We start from the raw sequence: 8,633 nt of genomic DNA on the forward strand, positions 1-8,633 counted from the left end.
GAGCCACACTATCGCATCATTTTGGCCCGTGTTACTTTTTCTTTACATAAATAACTTTTTGTGCTTTGGAACCACACGATTGGACTGGAAAGCAATTCTTTCTTAAGCGACTTGCAATGCTAAATAGCGACTAACGACTATTAGGAATCAATAACTGGCTACACTCACTCTAAAATCAAGCATCTGGAAACCCCCCTTTAGAAATCCTGCGTTTGCCACTGCCCCCCAATATTGACAATATGATCCACAAGCAGTCTCCCCCCAGCCCCACATGTGCACCTGACCCACCCCCACCCCTAATGATATGGTCCACATTACACAATCAAAGCAACAACAAAAATGACAAGCAGGGAAAGAACCTGTATTTATCTGACCACCGGTCCGTCGTCTGCTGCGCTGCTCAAGGTGGTGCCCGCCTCGATGGATACTGTGCTTATTGTGCTTGTCAGAATTTTCTGACCAGGACAGGGGGGGCCAGCCGCGGAGGAGACTTCACTGTACAGTATCTACGGTAACTCAGCGGGCCCAGCACCAGCGTGATGTGCATGTGACAGACTCTCTCTGCCAGAGTTTCTGGCTGCAGAGAGTCTGACACATGCACATCGTCCATGAGTCTCTTATAATAAGTGGGCAGAGCTTTCAGGAATTGGGGATGTGTGTACAGGGGCGATCGCCCTCCCCCCTGGATCTGCCACTGGTGTGAGCCCTGTGCAAAGTAATGCACTGGCGCCCCTACCCACACATTCACGAAAAAAAATGTAAATGGTCAATAAAATTAAATCCTCCTACATGCCCATCATACCTCCCACACATTCAGAGAGACTCTGACTGGTCTGAAGCCGGCAGATGAAGTGAAACTGGGACTGAGGTGAGTACTCGTCACTGGGGGGGATGGGGAGGGGGTTGGGGGGGGTCAGATCAGAATACAGTGCACCGGTGGACGGCTTATAAAAATATCACAAATTTGCCAACTGGCCGCGGCTGCAGGCGGGCAGGCTGGCGGGACCCTACAAGCTTTGGGCCATTGAGCAGCTGCCCAACAAGCCCAATGGAAGAGATGGCCCTGCATATCATTATAGGGAGCAGAAACACTATCTCCTGTACTGAACGTGTAACAAGTGCAGCTGCACAAACATTGGCCCATGGCATGATAACACCGAAAAAAACTGCTTCTGCTCAGTGCCCCTGCATATTTTCCAATTTGTAAATGTCCTCCATTGTGAAACTATTAACAATGCTCATGCGTACTAATGCATCGCTATTAGCATTCAAGACAAACTTTAGAATCCAAGCAGCCACATTGTACCAATTGTGTTTTAAATGGACAATTTGTAGATAATGCCTCTATTTGATATATGCAACTCAAAAGAGCAAAATGTTTAAGTAAGCTGTCATTATATTCATTCTGTAATCACAAGAGTAAATTCAGTGCCCTAATAATTATGAAGTTATACATCATATCCTCTCTTTTAACAAACTGACTGCTTGTATGTTTCTTCGTCAGAATGATAGATTTTAGATTTGCATTTCCCGTGGTCATTATTTATAATATACTTTGATGTTGGAATATTTTTTCAATATCACTGGACTCACTGCTGATTAAAAATGTATGAACCATTTAACAATTATTAATGGTCTAAATGCAGGTCCTGTGTCATTAGAGATTTTTGTAGTCTGTACGCTGCATAATTGAATAGATCAGGTACAGTGAGAGTCCCCCTATAGTCATTGCACAGAGGTGTCTCTGCATCCAATCATGGGATAACATCAGCAGGACTAGTGATTTACAGTATTATTTGATATAATATTTATAACATTAGTCCATTCATCACGACCACGGGCATATTTTTGCCTAATGTTCTCTATGTCTGCTGCATGTAGAACCAGTATTTAAGTACAGCAGTGTGTCAAAAATTTAATTATATTTTTTATTACTGAATAATCTTTGAAAGATAATGTCATAAAATGTTTTACCATACACTTTGATATCCCTGTGTAAGACTGATTGAAGCAGCAGGTTTTTCTCTGATTGGGATCTCAATTATAAAATTTGGATTTAACCATATTGCTAGATGAAATAATGGTACTTGTGTACTTTACGGACTCATTGCAGAGAGAACCCAAGTGTCCTACACTGGTTATTATTATTATCAATCATGGTAATGTCTAAATCCCCTTCACGGAGAGGACCCTGACATCATCAGCCAGTGTCCAGCGTCACTCCCTACCATCCAAGTGGGCATAGAGGGGGAATATAACCTAGTGGTCGAGCGTAGTGAGCCACCGAGCCCGAAGCGTGGCGAGTGTTTTGTTTGGCAAAGTTTTGTTTGGCAAGTCCGCATTGAGGATAAAACAAGCGATATGTACAAAAAAACATCAGATAGGTGTAATATGAATTTCAGTCTAAATCTCCTGAAACTGAATTATTAATTAAAAAGTATTTCCATTCTGCTCTAAATGTAAAAATGACGGTAGTAATTCTGGTTGATCAGTGGTGTTCCCCAGAGACATACTGTATATTACACTGGGGAACAATCTATCTGTTGCCAGGGATTTAAGAGTCGATTTTGATTAATTTTATGCTCGTAATCATGAATATGCCATGCTTATTTTTCAAGTGACTCTAGTGTTTGAGATATGCATGTCTTTAATATTTCTGAAAAATGTAATTAAACAATGTTAAAAATAGTTAAAAAGATATATTTTTTTATTCTGATTAAATTTGATTCATAAAATGTTATAAAAAGACACAGGATAATTACATACATACAGTAAGTGTTAGGAAGCTATGAGAACCGTTTTTTGTAGGATTTTCTTTTGTATTCTTATTGTGGGCAGTCCCTCTGCAGACTCCAACAGTAATCGGCCATCATGTGATGATCCCACCTTCCTTGATATCTTTCTTCCGTTACCTGAATATCCTGGTGGAACCTTTTAACCATGTTCTTCACTTAAATCTCCTAGATTGGACGGGAAGTGATCTAAATGGCTGTACAAAAAATGTACTTTAAAACTCATGTTGGCACCTACTTTCTCGAAACATTTTAGCATGTTGTGGATTAATTCATGATAGTTGTCTGCCTTGTGATTGCCTAAAAATTTTTGAATGACAGACACATAACTCAGCCATGCTTCACATTCGGTTTCAGTCATAGATGTGGCAAAATTTTGATCCTTCACCAGTTTCCGTATATGTGGGCCGTCGAAAAATCCTGCCTTTAATTTTTCAATACTAAGAGATGTAAATGTTCGACAAATATACGTGAAACAATCGCCTGACTTGTCCAATGCTTTTACAAATTGTTTCATTAAACCCAGTTTGATATGGAGAGGCGGCAGTATGATTTTTTTCCTGTCAATTAAAGGCTCATGAATGATGGTGGCTTCTCCTACGGTTATAACTTCTCTTGGAGGCCATACGGTTTGCTGCCAGTGCTTTTGTTTTGCACGACTATTCTATTAGCATATGTGACAAGGATACTTAGTATATTCACTTTGCTGCCAAAGAAGAAAGTTGATCATTTTTAAATCGACAAACAGACCACTGATGCTGAGAATAAGCAATTTTTTCTAAGACTAACTTGATATTTTCATACTGTTCTTTAATTTTTGCTGAATGATAGGAATCAATGCAAATTTATTCCCATTGTGCAGCAATACATATTTTAAGGTCCTTTTAGAACTATCCAAAAAGAGCCGCCTGTCTTCTGCTCGATATTCTGGTAAGCCCATCACCTGGTGGAGTTCCGGAATATTGTTGCAATACACAAGATTGTTATCTTGGCTAAAGAATGGCAGTATGGCTTGCTCACTATTTCGATACGACGTTTTAGTAACATCTGGCTCAAGACAGTGCTTTTCTTGAAGTCTGGATGCTAGAAGCTCAGCTCCTTTTTTTTGATAAATTCAAGTCACGAATTAAATCGTTTAGTTCCTTTTAAGAACATTTGTTTGGAGTAGAGGAACTTTCTTCAAAATCACTTTCATCTGTGTTGTCACTTACACTGGATGTATTTAACATTTCCACATCATCACATTCAACTTCGCACAAAGAACTGAATGATGGTACAGGTAAATCTTTGCTATGTGGTATCGGTTGTTTGCAGAATTCATACTTGGGTATTCCCATTTGCGTTTCTTTCATACCCTTCCCATTTACAGCACAAAAATAGCTGTCACTTAAGTGATCTTTTGGCTCACATCACATCATAGGTATGTCGAAATTAAGTCCTTTTCAATCACCTTTAGTCCAATTGCGGAGTGATTCCACGCAGTTTTACAAACTTTGTGAGGCACCCAAATCTTGTGCTGGCATATATGATGTCCAAAATAAGCCTGATACGCTTGTTTTACGAATACAGTTATACATTTTCCTTCTTTTGCAACACTATATTTGCCACAAATATAACAAAATACATCAGGGTTGTTAGTACACCGTCTCCGAGAAGAACTCAAACTGTTTTGTTTCACACATTAAGTGCTAACTCCCAACTTAGGCCTGTATTCAATGTGAGCCGAGCCACGATAATTTAACGCGGCCCGGACTTATCGCCTCCTTCGCCTGTTTTGTAGGCGTTACAGTATCGCGCGCGCGCGTGCCCGCGTATCCCCGTATTCAATTTGAAAGTAGGCGAAAACGGGACCCAGCGATACTTGGATTAGCGTTAAAAAAACGGGAATTTTCGGGAAATAATCCTAGGACCCCCCTAAAGATGTCCAGACATGGGGGATCACTATGGGTACCCCCGTTTTGGCTGCAAAAGAAAGTCGTTTTTTAAATAGGTGTTTTTTTTCCCGACTTTGAAGAAGTGATGCAGAAGACATTTAGCTTATTTTTTTCTTCTTTAAAAATGGTCCCATCAAATTTGGGATACATGAAAATGGGTACTAGCATATTTTTTAAGTCCCAAAACGCATTTTTTAAAATTTCTGCAAAAATGCACCTGCCACGGCTATTTGAAACCCCGACTTCCTTCAGGAGTTAAAAATGGGGGTACCCTTTGTCCTCCCCTATGTCTACACTTCTTTAGGGGGGTCCCTAGAATATTTCCTGATAATTCCCATTGTGTTGTACCTGTAAAAAAAAGAAGTAAAAATAAAAAAAAAAAATGATATAAGGTCCCCCCCCAAAAGCCAAACCAGTCCCAGGCTTGCCAGCCAGTGGTGGTTTCTGAAAATATGGGGAAAAAAAAGTGTAGGGTTCCACCGTATTTTAGAAACCAACCCAAGGCTGTAGGGACCATTTCTGGTTATAAATATAGGGGTAAAAAAACCGTGGGGATCTCCCTATATTTAAGACCAGCACCAGATCCAACCGACCTGGAGACCCAATCACCGGGGCTCCAGGTCAAAAGCATTAGCACCCCAAATCGGTCAGCGCAAGCTGGTGATCTCGGGGGAGTCGGGGACACCCCAAAGAAGGGTCCCCCCCCTCCCGAGCACCACAGGCTTACGCTGAAGCCTGGGGCTCTTACCCATACCCCTGGGTTGGTGGGTATGGAGGTAATGGGGGGCCAAATAATGTAAAACTATTGTGTTTTACAGTGAAACTACAAGTGCCAGCATGCCTGCCATTTTGCACTTGTGGAACAACAAGTGCCAGCAGACATGCAGTACCTGTAACTTCACTGTAAAATAATAGTTGAAAAAAGACAAAACACACACACCGTGACAGTATAACTTTATTACACACACCTACCCATTCACACATACTTACCTATACCAGAAGTATCTGTCCCCTTCTCCAGTAGAATATCCTTAATACATGGCTCAGCAAAGAAAAATTCATACTCACCTATATCTTGGCGCTGGTCTATGCAGCAATCCAGGTACTTGGCAAAACAAAAAAAAGAGTATACACAACCCACGCAACAGCTATCAGTATGTGTGTTGCCACACATACTCATAGCTCCCGAATGCCAGCTCACGGGACTGAACGGGGCTTTGCAGTCCCATCAGCCAATCAGCGGCCGCGCTGACTGTAGAGCGACCGCTGATTGGCTCCCACGTGGTGTGACTCGCCCACGTGGGAACTGTCAGTAGCCGGAGCCAATCAGCTGGCGTTCAACAGTCCCCCACTGGCTATGCACCAGGCTCGAGGGGCTCAAAGCTTCCCCCTCCCCAGCGCCGCAAAAATAATATTTTTTATTTTTTCCCCGAAGGGGGCGTGGTCACACCTCCCATGGTTAAGTCATGCCCCCTTCACCCGGGCTTGGAATCGTTCTTGGTGTACCTGAGGTTAGGATACAGTTAGAGTTACAGTATGTTGCCATTATGGTTAGGCTGCTGATAGGGTTAGGGTAGGGTTAGGATACAGTTAAGTTTATGTTGCCAGTCTGTTTAGGGTGCTGATAGGGTTAGAGTATGGTTAGGGTTATGTTGCTGATAGGGTTAGCGTAAGGTTTGGGTTATGTTGCCATTATTGTTAGGCTGCTGAAAGGGTTAGGATAGGGTAAGGATATGGTTAGGGTTATGTTGCCATTACGGTTAAGGTGCCTACACACTTACCGATCTGCACAAGATCCGACATCGTGTACGATTTCCCTTGAAACACCTCTCCGGCAGCTCTGCACATGATTTGGTCCATCTTCTAACGATCTAGCCTGCATCCGTGACTTTTTGCAGTGCATTGTGTCCCAGATTGCCAGATCTGCCCTACAGCACGGCAGATCTGACGATGTGATGTGCATCCAGCGGGGATGCGCATCGCATCGTAATCATGAGTGGGGACGATTTGGGCATTTTTTACACGATCTGTTGTCACGATTCATTGAAATCGGGCAAATCATGTAAAAATTCACCAAGTGGGTAGGCACCTTATTGCTGCTGATTGCGTCAGGGTAGCGTTAGGGTAAGGTTACGGTTATATTGCCATTATTGTTAGGCTACTGATAGGGTTAGTTTAGGGTTAGGGAACGGTTAGGGTTATGTTGCCTTTATGGTTTGGCAGCTGATAGGGTTAGGGTAGGGTTAGTATAAGGTTAGGGTTATGTTGCCATTACGGTTAGGCTGCTGAAAGGGTTAGGGTAGGGTTAGACTATGGTTAGGGTTATGTTGGCATTACGGTTAGGCTGCTGATATGGTTAGGGTTGGGTTAAGATATAGTTAGGGTTATGTAGGCAACATAACCCTAACCATATCTTCTTATCCCTACCCTAACCATATCAGCAGCCAAACCATAATGGCAACATAACCCTAACCTTTACTGTAATGCTACCCTAACCCTATCAGCAGTCCTGTTGTTTCCATCTCAAAAATATTTCTAAGATCAGACCCTATCTCACCTAGGATGCTAATAAAACCCTCATACACTCACTGGTCATCTCCAGATTGGACTACTGTAACTTCCTCCTATCTGGCCTCCCAAAATCCCATCTCTCTCTCTCCAGTCTGTCCTCAGTGCTGCTGCATGGCTCATCTTCCTCTGTAAACACTCTACATCTGCCTCCCCTCTCCTACTTGCCCTCCACTGGCTTCCCTTCACTTTTAGAACCCAATTTAATGATTTAAGGTACTCACACAATAGAGTGATGTTGCTATTATGGTTAGGCTGCTAATAGGGTTAGGGTAAGGTTAGAGTTATGTTGCTATTATGGTTTGCCTGCTGATAGGGTTAGAGTAGGGTTAGGGTATGGTTAGGGTTATATTGCCATTATGGTTAGGCTGCTAACAGGGTTAGGGTAAGATTAGAGTTATGTTGCCATTATGGTTAGGTTGCTGATTGGGTTAGGGTAGCATTAGGGTAAGGCTAGAGTTATGTTGTAATTATGGTTAGGCTGCTGATAGGGTTAGGGTAGGGTTAGGGTAAGGTTAGAGTTATGTTGCCATTATTGTTAGGTTGCTGATTGGGTTAGGGTAGCGTTAGGGTAAGGTTAGAGTTATGTTGCCATTATGGTTAGGTTGCTGATTGGGTTAGGGTAGCATTAGGGTAAGCTTAGAGTTATGTTGTAATTATGGTTAGGCTGCCGATAGGGTTAGGGTAGGGTTAGGGTAGGGTTAGGGTAAGGTTAGAGTTATGTTGCCATTATGGTTAGGCTGCTGATAGGGTAGGGTTAGGGTAAGGTTAGAGTTATGTTGCCATTATGGTTAGGCTGCTGATAGGGTTAGGGTAGGGTTAGGGTAAGGTTAGAGTTTTGTTGCCATTATGGTTAGGCTGCTGATAGGCTTAGGGCTTAAACGCATGAAAACATTACTGGATATGTTTACTAAAGGGCAGGTTTTTAGAAGTGATGTTGCCCATAGCATGGTAAGTAAAATCTGTTTTGTTGCTATAGGCAACATCTCCACTTAGTAAATATACCCCTATGTCGACATGCCACATGTTGGCTCGTAATGTTGACATTCATGCATAGTTAACATTATGCCAATGTCGCCATATAGTGGTCACGTCAACATTCTAATTGTCAACATTCAGACCTTGTTGACATTGTGACTGTTGACATTTTGTACCATACTCATTAAAGTTTATATGTATGTCTTGCTCTGGAAAAGCTGTTACTATATTTGTAATATTTATGTCAGGCCCAAGTCAATAGTTCTCAGAAGTCTAAAATTGTTTTTTTTTTATGTTGGGTGATTGAATACAGGGAGGGAGTCTTGCAGTAGTAACCCAAATCAACATTGATTGCTTACAG

This window comes from Taudactylus pleione, unplaced genomic scaffold, assembly GCF_031769625.1.
Source record: "Taudactylus pleione unplaced genomic scaffold, aTauple2 ptg000246l, whole genome shotgun sequence".
Classification (NCBI taxonomy): domain Eukaryota; kingdom Metazoa; phylum Chordata; class Amphibia; order Anura; family Myobatrachidae; genus Taudactylus; species Taudactylus pleione.